Raw genomic sequence first — 15,744 nt, 5'->3', positions numbered from 1 at the left:
TCTGTTGAAGTGCTGACTTGGTCACTTTGATGTATTCTAACCACTGAGGAAAGGCTGCTGTCACATAAGCAGAATGCGAGAGCGTGCGTGGACGTGCGCGTTACCTTCTCGGCTAGGGTGGGAAGGGTCCTGGCGTGAATCACGACCACCTGCTCCTCGTTGGTGAGATTCTGCAAGAGCCCAAAGGCACAGCGTCAACAAGGTTCTTTCAGCGCAAAGCCTTCCAAAAGTCACATTTGAGCCGCCGAGTCTCGTGGAGTGCGAACATAAGGAGTTCGACATACACTTACGGCGTTATCGCCCAGGATGTCCAGCTTCTTCATCAGATCACTGATGACGATGTCCTGGGGAAAGGCGCAAGGAGCAATGTAAGGTGTTCTGGGACCTCAGGTTAAGGTTAGGGTTGCGAGGGACGCCTTACGTACGCTCACGCCGTCGGCCTCGCAGTAGATCTGCAAAGGGCTGAGGCCGTCTGGGAAACGGACTTGCAGAAACTTCAAGACGGGGGAGCGCCACTCCCTCTCCTGAAAGGCAGAGGCATGCATCCGTCCGTCCGTCCGTCCGTCCGTCACATCTCTGGCCTCAAAACGCTTGTGCGAGTCTTCCCACCTCCAGCTCCAGGATGCGGAACTCAAGCAGTTCGTTTTGGTCTCGGATATCCTGGATGTGCTCTTTCAGACGCGCTTCTTCCGCCTCCATCCGCCTGACCTGAAAAGACAGTCAGACCTCATCTGCGGGGCTTCCGGACGGGTGTGACGCCAAGCGACTCCGCCCAGCGCCTTTCTTTCCGTCACCTTTTCGGCCAACTGCTGATTGCTCTGACGCAGCAGCTGCTTCTCCTCCACCCACTTGACATTCTAGAAGAGACAAACGCGTGGACAGCTTTGGAATGTTGTGTCATTTTCATCCACAAATTCTTTGGTTGACTGGAAAATGACATTTGCTTTTCTCCACATTTTCCCAGCCACGTTCAGGGGGGGGGGGGGGGGGGGGGTTGTTGGTCCAGTAATGCCAGACGAATGAGTGACTGAAGAATGTAGCTATTTTGTCTGAGAAAAAGGTGTGCTCATTGATAAGCTTACCTGTCCTTGTTGCTTCAGCGCTGACTCCAGATCTGCTACTCTGCTTTGATAGTGACCCATTTCTACTGTCATGTAACATGGGGGGAAGAGATGGTGCAAATGGTAAAATATGGATTGTTCACAGGAATAAATTGGCAGAGCTGAAATTCCAAATTTGTCCAAAAGATGGCGCCAGACCAAAACATGAGACCAAAAAAGGGGCCAAAATAAGCTAAGCAAGTTAAAATAGAAATAAAACAGGAACACGGTGTCGGATTGTGAGTCACGCATGGACGCACAAATGTGATTTTTACTTTTTGATTTCTTTGCTTGGCTAAAAATGTATTCTGTAACAGCTTAAAGCAATATTGTTAGTCAATTCGATCAAGGGACCCGTCACTATGAGAATAGTGGCGTGACATAAATTGTTTGGAGAAGCACAAATGTGATTTTTACTTCTTGATTTCTTTGCTTGGCTAAAAATTGATTCCCTCTTTCATGAACTGTGTTTTGCAATCGAATTGTTCTGGGATTGAATGATTTTATTAACACGGGTATCAGTGGGTGAAATTGTTCGGTTTCTGGAGTGATTAAGATTTGTAATTCTATTTCATGTTTCTTCAATAAATGTGTTGTGTATATTCATCTACTTTGTTGTGCGCTGATTTGTACTGAATGTACAATCGATGGTTCGGGGTTGATTTGACAATTTGATTAATGTGCGGGGGGTTATTATGGTATAACATAGGACCGTAATAAATAAAAGTAACATCAGACAATTTTAGAGAATTGAATAACTTTCGTAGTTATTTGAGACACGAGTGAATTTCAATCCGTTTGAAAGTTTGCTTCGTCTGAATAAATTAACGGAAGTGTTTGAATCGGATTATCGGTTTGGTGTAGAACTGAAAGTAATTTAATTATTTGAAGGGCGCAGGCCCGTTTCCCCTTTTGACGGGCCGCGTAAAAAGTAACTCCGAACATGTTAGAGAATTAAATAACTTTCGTAGATATTTAAGGGAAGAGTGATTATTGAAAGAGGTGCGTTTGACACTACCATCAGCTTTTCTCTGGTCTGAAAGGAGGAGGAGGGAGGCTCCTCCTCCTCCTTTCAGACCAGAGAACACCCGAGGCTGGGTGAGAACGGGGAGGCTGCGACCCGGCCGGGGGTTGCGGGAAGGGGCGCCACCTTGATCTCCTTCTCGGCGTCGTAGTCCCCTCCGCTGGTCTGGGCTAGCAGAGCGTAGGCTCGTTGCAGCGCTTGATATTCTTGCGTCAGCTGGCGGTAGCGAAGCTCCGCCTCCTCATGCACACACCAATGCAACACAGCACTAGTACCAGAATCAGTCAGACCGGCGACAAAGCACCCGCGACGCAAAGACGAGTCCGATTCCAGGCTGAAGAGGAATGTTTGGCGCCAATACGCTGGCAGAAATGGCGGGCTACCTCTTCGGGTTCCGTGTCGGGGGTTCTGTCGGTGTGAAAAGACAAGGACGATCCGTCCGAGTCCACCAACACGTCTTCGTCGTAGCCGTAAAATGTTTCGATGACCTGCGGGCGCGGAAGCAAACATCTCTCTGAACAAACTGAAGCGACACCTCACGATGAATCGACGAGAGGAACGATAGCGAGAAAAAGGCCATTTCATCTTGCGCAACACCAAGCAGCCGCAAACAAACAGACTCACCTTGCAGGACCTCACGCTTTGTTCCTCCTCAGAGATTCTCGATGTCGGTATCGTAGCAGCAAATCTCTCTCCTGTCGACACAAATAATCCGCCTTTGAGATTCTTTGGATGCAAAGGGAACGAACGGCTCCGGCGCAGAAACAAACGCGACTCACGATGACATTTCTGACATGAGCTCCTGTCTCCAGAGCCTGAAAAACCCGTCACCGGCGATGATTGGAGGGACGCTCGTCTTTTCCAAAAGTGACAACTACAGGGTGTGTCAGGGTTTTCCAGATTATCTTTATCGTATGATTATGTTGCTTTGACTTTGACTGCAACCTGTAATAAATAATATTATTTATCCCTTATTTATCCCTATCGCTTATCCCTTCCTACACAAAGTCGTAAAACATCCCTTGCTATGTTTTGACTAGAGGTCAAGGGCTTTCTCTATTCAATCCACTCTTACACCCACCCTGTTTCTCTTAATAAAAATGCTCGTGCGGGAGCCGAGAGTCAGACTTCATTCGTACAACGGATGGACTCTCCACCTGCAGGTGTCCAAAAGAACTTACTTGTCTCCCGTGTGGTTCTTGCAAAATAAGTTGGAGCGAGCGCAACTCTAACAGGGTGCATTTTGCCACTAGCTGCCTACGGACAATGACGTCGCGCTCGCGGCTCATGGTTGACGGGCTGAGCAGCCGGGCGAGTCCGTCGTTTTCAGCGCACAGCGAGTGGCAAAGGCGCTGACAAAACGGGAGCTTTGAGCTGCTGAAAACGGCAAAACAAGTCTAAAGCGTGTTCAAACGCGTGCGCACAATGCTCCTGCTTGAAAGGTCGGAGTTTAAGGGGCCAATTTTTTGGATGGCGGCCGCCGGCCAAGCTTTGGACGGAAAAGGTTTCCTGGCGACAGCGAGCGAGCGCGGCGCTGCCGTACGTGCACCGAGTCACCTGCCTGAAGACCTTGGACAAGTCGTCGATGATGTGCCGCTGCTCCACAACTTGAAGGAACTCCATTTCACCGTCCTGCTGGCCGCAACCGCGCTCCAGGTCATTGAGCGAACTAGGCCTTCTCTGTGGAACACAAATGCAGTGGACTCTGTTGGCACGCCGCCGTTGTCCGCGTCGACTTACCAAGCTTGCCATCTCCTCGTTCTCCTGGGTGACAAAGCGCACTTTGTTTTCAAGGCGACACAGCACCAGTGAGAGTTCTTCATTCTTCCTGCTCAGGCGTTTGTTTTTGTACAGGAGTGGCAGAAACTGGCTTTCTGTTTCTCTCAGTCGCTTAAGCTGCAAGCATGAAGTGCGGGATGCGAAAGACGCACAACACGCGGGCCAGAACGTATCCATTCCTTTTGCATCGGTTTGAACGGAATCGTGGCTTTGGCTCCCAATAAAAGACATCTACCAGGCAACCGACTCGCCGCGCCGCTCAACTAATAAGCAAGCGCAATGGGTGCCTCGCTGGATGGCGCGCATCAAACGTAGCGCAAACCTTCAAGCGTGCCGTCAATAAATTACCAGTTCATTGCGCTCTTCAGAAAGCAGGGCGTTTCGATCCTCCAGTTTCCTGATGACTGCGCTGAGCTCAGCGATTTTCAGATGAAACCTTCGCGTGTCCCGATCCTCCTGAGACTGAAAACGCCCCGCAACACACACACACAACCACTCGTTCAAAGTTCAAAACTGTTTTTGTGCTACCTTCCTCCAGCAACGAACTAAGTCATGCGTACTGCAAGTGTGTGATGAGGTGGCTTACGCTATGAAGAGGATTGCTAGTAGCGCCGTTGACCCCACTTCCAGGGTAGTTTAGGCCCGCCCTTTGGGAATCCCTCAGGGCAGCGATCTGCTGCTCGGCAGCCTGAGTCTGCAGCTGAAGGCGGTGGACGTGGCCGGCCCCAGGGATTTATCCAAAACACTAACCGCTCTGTCTTTCAGCTTGATCTCATCCATCTGGATGTACAAACGGGGAGCGCTCAGGCAGGCGGGCAAACTCATTTGCCAGAATTGTGACAAAAACAAAGAGAGCAACCGGCCAATTTTTATCTTGAATCGACTAGAACACCATTGCTGTGACAAAAGCGAAGCGAGCAACCGGACGTTTTCTTCTTGTGAAATAGAATAGAATAGAATGCCTTAGGTGTCATTGCACTGCAGGTATACAACGAAATTGGGAACATAGCCACGCACCGCGCATCTGATCAGTCCTACCAGTCGGCGGATCTCCCTCTCGCAGTCTCTCTTGGTTCGGCTCAGCTCCTCCCGATGCTGGTGATGAGCCGATCGGAGCTCGGCCGCTCGGGACTGCCAGGCCTGCTGGGCCGCTGCCAGGGCTTCTTCCGCGCTCCTGGTGGAGGCGACACCGCTCGGTCTCCCGACACCGCCGCGTCTCCTCCACTTCCGCCAGCAAAGCGCCCCCGCTCCTCACCTGAGCAGACATTGCGCCACATCGGGCCGTTGAGACCGCAACGGAGCGCCGCGACGCTTACTGAGGACAAGCTACACAATACGGTAGCGGCCGCATCGGAGCCCGACGTGGCGTGCGGATAGTCAGACACGGATTGAGCGGATCACCTTGTCCATGGAGCCGTCCCTCAGGCTGAGGACCAAGGCATTCAGTCGCTGGATCTCTCCATCTTTGATTTTGATCACTCTCATCAGCTCCATTTCATGCTGCCGCAGTAATGTCTCCCTGGTAACGGCTAACTCTTTCTGCTTCTCCTCATGGAGTTTGCTTTTGAGTTCCGTCATGGCGGCGGTGGCACGGTGGTGCTCCGCCCGCAGGTCCTGACTTCTCTCTCTCTCCAGACAGCTGACCTGACATGACTTAGACAAACTTTATTGTCATCTTGTCTGCACATGGTGCATACAAAACGAAATTTCGTTGCACACGGCTTACAACAAAGTAGTGATATTGCAGTTGAATAGAAGTAACATATCCTATGAAAATATATATATACATATACTGTATATATATATATATTACAAATAAGTATAAAGTGCAGCAGTGCTAATTATGCAATAGTGCAAGTAGGCAAAACAGTATTCAAGAGTGTGCAGAGGAATGCTAAACCATGTATTAAACTTCTATTTAAAGGGTTTACACAAGTTCAGTAAAGTTGGTAGTGCGAGATAGTGCAAGATAGAGGTCCGTAGTGTCATAAAGTACAGTTCTGTGAATGTGTGATGCAGAGTTCAGTTTAGAGCTCAACAGTTCTAATGTTCAACAGTCTGATGACAGCAGGGAAAAAGCTGTTGCAGAACCTGGTGGACCTGCAGCGGATTGTGCGAAACCTCTTCCCAGAGGGCAGCAGGGAGAACAGTCCATGGTGGGGGTGTGATGGGTCATTGTTGATGTTACGGGCACCGGACATGCAGCGCTGAGATGAAATGTCCTGAATGGAGGGAAGAGGAGCCCCTATGATCCTCTCTGCTGTCCTCACCACTCTCCTCACGTTCTTCCAATCGGAGGCGGTGCAGCCTCCACACCACACAGAGAGTCAGCTTGTCAGAATGCTCTCTATGGTGCTCCTGTAGAACGTCCTCATGATGGGTGGGGGCAGGTGGGCTCTCCTCATCCTCCGCAGGAAGTACAAGCGCTTCTGTGCCCTCTTGATCAGTGCCGTAGTGTTCATAGTCCAGGTGAGGTCTTCTGTGATGTGGACCCCCAGGAATTTGGTGCTGCTGACCACCTCCACAGCTGAGCTGTTGATGATCAGTGGAGCGTGGTGAGGCTGGTTTTTCCTGAAGTCGACGATGATCTCCTTCATCTTCTCCACATTCAGGATCAGGCTGTTGTCTCTGCACCAGCCCACCAGCTGCTCCACCTCCTCTCTGTAGTCCAGGTCGTTGTTGTCTCTGATGAGCCCCACCGCCGTTGTGTCGTCTGCGAACTTCACGATGTGATTGGTGGTGAACCTGGGGACGCAGTCGTGTGTCATCAGGGTGAACAGCAGGGGGCTCAGGACGCAGCCCTGAGGGGAGCCTGTGCTGAGGGTGATGACATCAGAGGTGTTCTGTCCGACCCGGACTGACTGAGGTCTGTTGGTGAGGAAGTCTAGCAGCCAGTTGCGAAGGGGGGTGTTGAAGCCCAGGTGTTCCAATTTTCCTACTAGATGCTGTGGGATGATGGTGTTAAACGCTGAGCTGAAGTCCAGGAACAGCATCCGAACATGGGTGTTCTTCTCCTCCAGGTGAGCCAGGCTCAGGTGAAGAACGGAGGAGATGGCGTCCTGAGTGGAGCGGTTTTGCCGGTCGGCAAACTGGAACGGGTCAAATAATGGGGGGAGTCTGGAAACGATGTGATCTTTAAGCAGCCGTTCGAAGCACTTCATCATGACCGGAGTCAGTGCAACAGGCCGGTAATCATTAAATGAGGTGATTTGAGGTTTCTTCGGCACCGGAATGATGGAGGCAGTCTTAAAGCACGCTGGCACTGTGGCTTGGCCCAGCGAGGTGTTAAAAATGTCTGTGATGACCCCAGCCAGCTGACTTGCACATTCCCTGAACACACGCCCAGGAATGTTGTCGGGGCCAGGGGCCTTACGGGGGTTGACTCTCCTCAGGGTCTTCAACACATCGGCGGAGTCAAGGCAGAGTACCTCCTCTTCCTGATGGGGGACAGTTTTAACTGCTGGAGTGCCGTTTAGTGCCTCGAACCTCCCAAAGAAGTTATTTAGACCATTTAGAAAGTCAGCATCAACTTCACCCACCGGGGGGGGAGGGTGAGTTGTAGTCTGTAATCGCCCGTATGCCTTGCCACATACTCCTGGTGTTGTTGGCGTCGTGGAAACGATCCTGAATTTTTCGACTGTGGTCTCGCTTCGCTACCCTGATGGCACGGTTCAAGTTGGCTCTCGCTGTCCTCAGTGTCTCCTTGTCGCCAGACTTGAAGGCAGAGTTCCGCGCTCGTAGCGTTTGACGTACCTCCTCAGTCATCCAGGGTCGTTGGTTGCCCCGGGTGATGATATTCTTAGTGGTGCTGACGTCCTCGGTGCATTTGTTGACGTAGGCTGACACAGTCATGGCACACGCATGTCAAATCTACATCGGGGAAACTGGGAGGGAGGGAGGGAGGGAGGGAGGGAGGGAGGGAGGGAGGCCGGGAGGGAGGCAAGCAGGGAGGCAGGCAGGCAGGGAGGCAGGCAGGGAGGCAGGCAGGGAAGCAGGCAGGGAGGAAGGCAGTGTCTGTCTGTTGAGGTTTTCACCTTGTTCTTCTCCTGCTGAAGTTCTAACTGGACGTCCATCAGTTTGGCTCTCAGCTCGTCATTGGCGGCCTGAAAGGCGTCCGTTCGCTCCGCCTTGACCCGCCCTGCCGGAGCTCGTTTGGACATCTCTTACTCGAGTCTCGCCCGGTCGTCAGTCAGAGATCACAACATTTGTACCTGGAGAGCACAAACGCAGCGCTGTTTTCCACTGGCTTCGGACTCAACTTCAATCGGTACCGTAACGTACAACATCATAAACATAGATCTAGCTTGACTTATTCATTGAATAAATGCATTTGGTTCTTCAAAACTGCATCACGCAACATAGCGTGACCGAGACGGCCGTTATCCACCTGCGTGAAGTTATTTGGTGAAATGAATGAGATGTTTAAGACACCATCGTTCTGTCTCTATGTAGATGAAGGGAAATAATCGATTGCTGAAGGTCCAAAGGTGTTGTGATAAACAAATAAACATATTAGTGACATATTTGTGATAAACATATTAGGCAGGATAATCACATATGTTAACTTGACTGCCCACACTGTATTTATTTATGGTTATTTGTTAAATCGAGTACTGTTAGACATGAAACAGGAAGTGTTTAACATAAATGGACGACGAAAGGGGTACTCACCATTGTAGCTCCTGCTGGTCAATGATACGAGCCTCTTCTTGCAGTGGAAAACATACAGCCAACAAACACCGTGGAACCTAAAGGAAGGAAATTAAACATTAACATTTAGCCTCAACCAACATTCACAGATACAACGCAACGCAAACTACACAAACATAAATCTTTTAAAACACAATGAGTTGTACTTACCGTGTACGCTCTAGACGGTCCACTTGCAAGCAGAAAATAAAGATATTTCTGTTGATAATCGTCGTGTTTGTATCCGTTGTCTCGCTCAAGGCCATTGCGCCCACAGATTTGAATTTTGGCCAGAGTTCAGCCTATTGACGTCATTTCCGCGGTGTAATACCCGCATATCTGAAACGGCAAAGTTAAGAGTAGAGTTAAATAAAGTTTTTAATCAACGCAATAATTTACAAACGTTGACCAGTCGAAATAATCGTCGAAATTTGGCGTCTGTGGCTGGAAGCAGACGCCGAGTTCGACGTTCCTCCCAAATGCCACACTGCCTCGCTTTTCAGGCCAACAAAAAAACATATTTTTCAAAACAATGAGTTGTAATTACCTTGTACGCTCTAGACGGTCAAGTTGCAAGCTGAAAACAAAAATATTTGTCTTGTTAGTCGTCGTGTTACTAACCGCTGTGTCTTGTTTGCCAGCATTGCCGCTTTCCTACTTCCTGTTGCAAGCCACGCCCACGGATTATAATTTTGCCATGAGTTCCGCCTATTGACGTCATGTCCGCGTCGCATGACTGCGACGTAATATTATCTAAAACTGTTTGTGCGGCATGGTGTTGTTCTGTGCGGTATTGCGTTATTCTGTGCGGCGTCGTGTTGTTCTGTGCGGCGTCGTGTTGTTCAGTGCGGCATGTTGTTGTTCAGTGCGGCATGTTGTTGTTCAGTGCGGCATGTTGTTGTTCAGTGCGGCATGTTGTTGTTCAGTGCGGCATGGTGTTGTTCAGTGCGGCATGGTGTTGTTAAGTGCGGCATGGTGTTGTTCAGTGCGGCATGGTGTTGTTCAGTGCGGCATGGTGTTGTTCAGTGCGGCATGGTGTTGTTCAGTGCGGGATGGTGTTGTTCAGTGCGGCATGGTGTTGTTCAGTGCGGCATGGTGTTGTTCAGTGCGGCATGGTGTTGTTCAGTGCGGCATAATATTGTTCAGTGCGGCGTAATGTTGTTCAGTGGGGCATGGTGTTGTTCAGTGCGGCATGGTGTTGTTCAGTGCGACATGATGTTGTTCAGTGCGGCATAATGTTGTTCAGTGCGGCATAATGTTGTTCAGTGCGGCATAATGTTGTTCAGTGCGGGATGGTGTTGTTCAGTGCGGCATGGTGTTGTTCAGTGCGGCATGGTGTTGTTCAGTGCGGCATGGTGTTGTTCAGTGCGGCATGGTGTTGTTCAGTGCGGCATGGTGTTGTTCAGTGCGGCATGGTGTTGTTCAGTGCGGCATGGTGTTGTTCAGTGCGGCATGGTGTTGTTCAGTGCGGCATGGTGTTGTTCAGTGCGGCATGGTGTTCAGTGCGGCATAATGTTGTTCAGTGCGGCATAATGTTGTTCAGTGCGGCATGGTGTTGTTCAGTGCGGCATAATGTTGTTCAGTGCGGCATAATGTTGTTCAGTGCGGTATATTGTTGTTCAGTGGGGCATAATGTTGTTCAGTGCGGCATGGTGTTGTTCAGTGCGGGATGGTGTTGTTCAGTGCGGGATGGTGTTGTTCAGTGCGGCATGGTGTTGTTCAGTGCGGCATGGTGTTGTTCAGTGCGGCATGGTGTTGTTCAGTGCGGCATGGTGTTGTTCAGTGCGGCATGGTGTTGTTCAGTGCGGCATGGTGTTGTTCAGTGCGGCATGGTGTTGTTCAGTGCGGCATGGTGTAGTTCAGTGCGGCATGGTGTTGTTCAGTGCGGCATGGTGTAGTTCAGTGCGGCATGGTGTTGTTCAGTGCGGGATGGTGTTGTTCAGTGCGGCATGGTGTTGTTCAGTGCGGCATGGTGTTGTTCAGTGCGACATGATGTTGTTCAGTGCGGCATAATGTTGTTCAGTGCGGCATAATGTTGTTCAGTGCGGCATGGTGTTGTTCAGTGCGGCATGGTGTTGTTTAGTGCGGGATGGTGTTGTTCAGTGCGGCATGGTGTTGTTCAGTGCGGCATGGTGTTGTTCAGTGCGGCATGGTGTTGTTCAGTGCGGCATGGTGTTGTTCAGTGCGGCATGGTGTTGTTCAGTGCGGCATGGTGTTGTTCAGTGCGGCGTCGTGTTGTTCAGTGCGGCGTCGTGTTGTTCAGTGCAGCATGGTGTTGTTCAGTGCGGAATGGTGTTGTTCAGTGCGGCATGGTGTTGTTCAGTGCGGCATGGTGTTGTTAAGTGCGGCATGGTGTTGTTCAGTGCGGCGTAATGTTGTTCAGTGGGGCATGGTGTTGTTCAGTGCGGCATGGTGTTGTTCAGTGCGGCATGGTGTTGTTCAGTGCGGCATGGTGTTGTTCAGTGCGGCATGGTGCTGTTCAGTGCGGCATGGTGCTGTTCAGTGCGGCATGGTGTTGTTCAGTGCGGCATGGTGTTGTTCAGTGCGGCATGGTGTTGTTCAGTGCGGCATGGTGTTGTTCAGTGCGGCATGGTGTTGTTCAGTGCGGCATGGTGTTGTTCAGTGCGGCATGGTGTTGTTCAGTGCGGCATGGTGTTGTTCAGTGCGGCATAATGTTGTTCAGTGCGGCATAATGTTGTTCAGTGCGGCATAATGTTGTTCAGTGCGGCATAATGTTGTTCAGTGCGGCATAATGTTGTTCAGTGCGGGATGGTGTTGTTCAGTGCGGGATGGTGTTGTTCAGTGCGGCATGGTGTTGTTCAGTGCGGCATGGTGTTGTTCAGTGCGGCATGGTGTTGTTCAGTGCGGCATGGTGTTGTTCAGTGCGGCATGGTGTTGTTCAGTGCGGCATGGTGTTGTTCAGTGCGGCATGGTGTTGTTCAGTGCGGGATGGTGTTGTTCAGTGCGGGATGGTGTTGTTCAGTGCGGGATGGTGTTGTTCAGTGCGGCATAATGTTGTTCAGTGCGGCATAGTGTTGTTCAGTGCGGCATGGTGTTGTTCAGTGCGGCATAATGTTGTTCAGTGCGGCATAATGTTGTTCAGTGCGGTATAATGTTGTTCAGTGCGGCATAATGTTGTTCAGTGCGGCATAATGTTGTTCAGTGCGGCATAATGTTGTTCAGTGCGGCATAATGTTGTTCAGTGCGGGATGGTGTTGTTCAGTGCGGCATGGTGTTGTTCAGTGCGGCATGGTGTTGTTCAGTGCGGCATGGTGTTGTTCAGTGCGGCATGGTGTTGTTCAGTGCGGCATGGTGTTGTTCAGTGCGGCATGGTGTTGTTCAGTGCGGCATGGTGTTGTTCAGTGCGGCATGGTGTTGTTCAGTGCGGGATGGTGTTGTTCAGTGCGGGATGGTGTTGTTCAGTGCGGCATAATGTTGTTCAGTGCGGCATAATGTTGTTCAGTGCGGCATGGTGTTGTTCAGTGCGGCATAATGTTGTTCAGTGCGGCATAATGTTGTTCAGTGCGGTATAATGTTGTTCAGTGCTGCATGGTGTTGTTCAGTGCTGCATGGTGTTGTTCAGTGCTGCATGGTGTTGTTCAGTGCGGCATGGTGTTGTTCAGTGCGGCATGGTGTTGTTCAGTGCGGCATGGTGTTGTTCAGTGCGGCATGGTGTTGTTCAGTGCGGCATGGTGTTGTTCAGTGCGGCATGGTGTTGTTCAGTGCGGCATGGTGTTGTTCAGTGCGGCATGGTGTTGTTCAGTGCGGCATGGTGTTGTTCAGTGCGGCATGGTGTTGTTCAGTGCGGCATGGTGTTGTTCAGTGCGGCATGGTGTTGTTCAGTGCGGCATGGTGTTGTTCAGTGCGGCATGGTGTTGTTCAGTGCGGCATGGTGTAGTTCAGTGCGGCATGGTGTTGTTCAGTGCGGGATGGTGTTGTTCAGTGCGGCATGGTGTTGTTCAGTGCGGCATGGTGTTGTTCAGTGCGACATGGTGTTGTTCAGTGCGGCATAATGTTGTTCAGTGCGGCATAATGTTGTTCAGTGCGGTATAATGTTGTTCAGTGCGGCATAATGTTGTTCAGTGCGGCATAATGTTGTTCAGTGCGGCATAATGTTGTTCAGTGCGGCATAATGTTGTTCAGTGCGGCATGGTGTTGTTTAGTGTGGGATGGTGTTGTTCAGTGCGGCATGGTGTTGTTCAGTGCGGCATGGTGTTGTTCAGTGCGGCATGGTGTTGTTCAGTGCGGCATGGTGTTGTTCAGTGCGGCATGGTGTTGTTCAGTGCGGCATGGTGTTGTTCAGTGCGGCATGGTGTTGTTCAGTGCGGCATGGTGTTGTTCAGTGCGGCATGGTGTTGTTCAGTGCGGCATGGTGTTTTTCAGTGCGGCATAATGTTGTTCAGTGCGGCATAATGTTGTTCAGTGCGGCATAATGTTGTTCAGTGCGGCATAATGTTGTTCAGTGCGGCATAATGTTGTTCAGTGCGGGATGGTGTTGTTCAGTGCGGCATGGTGTTGTTCAGTGCGGCATGGTGTTGTTCAGTGCGGCATGGTGTTGTTCAGTGCGGCATGGTGTTGTTCAGTGCGGCATGGTGTTGTTCAGTGCGGCATGGTGTTGTTCAGTGCGGGATGGTGTTGTTCAGTGCGGGATGGTGTTGTTCAGTGCGGGATGGTGTTGTTCAGTGCGGCATGGTGTTCAGTGCGGCATAATGTTGTTCAGTGCGGCATGGTGTTGTTCAGTGCGGCATGGTGTTGTTCAGTGCGGCATAATGTTGTTCAGTGCGGCATAATGTTGTTCAGTGCGGCACCTAGCACCTAGAAGGTAAATAAATAGGAAGGAAGGACTCACCGGTGACGTCGTCGCCCACGTCCAAGCGTTGTACTTTGTATTTTCATCCTTCTGACAGTGGAAAACATATAGCCAACAAACACCGTGGAACCTAAACGAATGAAAGAAAACTATCATTTGGCCACAACCAACATTCACAGATACAACACAATGTGACGTGCGGTGTTGAGGTTAAAGGTTGAGTGAAGGGCCCTCGTTTTAAACTACTTTTTTGAAAAGGAGTGGGAACAAGTAAGACGTATTTAATTTATTTATTGGGAAGTAGTAAGACTTATTAAATTTATTTAATCTACTTTTCTTCCCAGGCAAAATTTGACGTGCTGCAATTCCAAATTTCCAAAGTGAATGAAGGAATGAAATCCTTTAAATTATGATTTTGTATAAATACTAGGCATAAACACAAAATCTACGGCACAAAATGGGCAGACTTTACTTGTTTGAAAAGGACTGGTTACAAGACAGACTTTTTTAATTTATTTAATGGGAAGAAGACTTATTTAGTTTAATTGATCTATTTTTGTTCCCTGGCAAAATTCGATTTGCTGCAATTCCAAATTTCCAAAGTGAATGAAGGAATGAAGTCGTTTAAATTATGATTTTGTATAAATACTAGGCATAGACACAAAATCTACGGCACAAAACGGGCAGACTTTACTTGTTTGAAGAGGACTGGTTGCAAGACAGACTTTTCTGATTTATTTAATGGGAAGAAGACTTATTTAGTTTATTTAATCTCTTTTTGTTGCCTGGCAAAATTGGATTTGCTGAAATTGTATTTTGCCAAATCTTGACTTGAGACCTGATAGGAAGTATTAAACGCTCAGTTAAATCGATACAAGTTGGTAATAAGAGCGAGTAATGTTGGTTGAAGCGATGAATGAAGGTTAAAAGCAATTTAAATTATGACTTTGTCTAAATACTAGATATTAACAGACCATCTACTGCGCAAAATGGGCAGAGTTTACTTGTTTGAGAAGGAGTGGCTTATTTAAGTCTAAGATTTATTTAATCTGTTTGTTCCCAGGCAAAATTGGATGTGATGCAATTCCAAATTTCACCACATGATGGTGCCAAATTTTGACTTCATAGGACATATTCAACACTTAACTATTATGTTCAAGGTAATCAGATTTGTTTATTATTCTAATGGCCTTTTCAAAACTATTCTGGATTACTACTTTGGATCTATTCTACATTACTTGGCAACAACATACTCTGTAACAGATTAGGCAGTATAATCACATATGTTAACTTGAGAGTGCCCACACTCAATCTACTTATCGTGATGTGTTAAATCAATTACTGTTAGACATTATTATTCTGATAATCTACCAAATCTTTGAATTGAAGAATTTGTGATTTAATTAATAGCTTGTTGTTATGTTCAGGGTAATCAGACTTGTATATAATTCTAATGGCCTTCTTTTGAAAACTATTCTGAATTACAACTTTGGATCTTATATTACTTTGCAACAATATACTCGGTGACAGATTAGGCAGTATAATCACATATGTTAACTTCAGTGCCCACACTGTATTTATTTATGGTTATTTGTTAAATCAAGTACTGTTAGACATGAAATAGGAAGTGTTTAACATAAATGTTATGGCTACTCACCGTTGTAGCTCGCTCCTGGTCAATGATACGAGCCTCTTCTTGCAGTGGAAAACTTGCAGCCAACAAACACCGTGGAACCTAAAGGAATGAAATTAAACATTAACATTTCGCCTGGACCAATATTCACACGTACAACGCAACGCGGCTACACTTCTGCTAGCGCCTCAGCTACACGTTGCTAATACAAACGTAAATCTCTTTAAACACAATGAGTGTTACTTACCGTGTACGCTGTAGACGGTCCAGTTGCAAGCAGAAAATAAAGATATTTCTGTTGATATTCGTCGTTGCTCAGTGGCTCACGGCCATCGCGCCAACAGATTTAAATTTTGGTGGAAGTTCAGCCAATTACGTCATATCCGCGGCACATGACTGCGACGTAATACCCGTTTATCTGAAACGGCAGTTAAAAGTAGAGTTACATCAAGTTTTCTTTTTTAATCAACGCAATCATTTACAACCGTTGACCAGAAAGAATCGTCGAAATTCGACGTTCCCCCCAAACGCCACACTCACTCGCTTTTCAGGGCAACAAAAGTACTTCTTTTTAAAAACGATGAGTTGTACTTACCGTGTACGCTCTGGACGGTCCAGTTGCAAGCAGAAAATAAAAATATTTCTCTCGTTAGTCGTATGTTACCATCCGCTGTGTCTTTGTCAACATCGCCATTTTCCTACTTCCTGT

The 15,744-nt window shown here is 48.6% G+C and overlaps 1 long non-coding RNA gene across 1 annotated transcript; it reads right to left on the bottom strand.

The window, feature by feature from the left end:
• Positions 1-13,431: 13,431 nt before the first annotated feature.
• On the bottom strand, positions 13,432-15,377 carry LOC137839720 (uncharacterized). The gene is made up of 3 exons (XR_011085841.1): positions 15,283-15,377; positions 15,060-15,137; positions 13,432-13,532 (listed from the first exon to the last, which is right to left on the bottom strand). It is a non-coding gene; the product is annotated as an uncharacterized lncRNA (long non-coding RNA).
• Positions 15,378-15,744: the final 367 nt, after the last annotated feature.

This window comes from Syngnathus scovelli, chromosome 1, assembly GCF_024217435.2.
Source record: "Syngnathus scovelli strain Florida chromosome 1, RoL_Ssco_1.2, whole genome shotgun sequence".
Lineage (NCBI taxonomy): Eukaryota > Metazoa > Chordata > Actinopteri > Syngnathiformes > Syngnathidae > Syngnathus > Syngnathus scovelli.
This window is presented reverse-complemented; position numbering and strand designations above follow the sequence as displayed.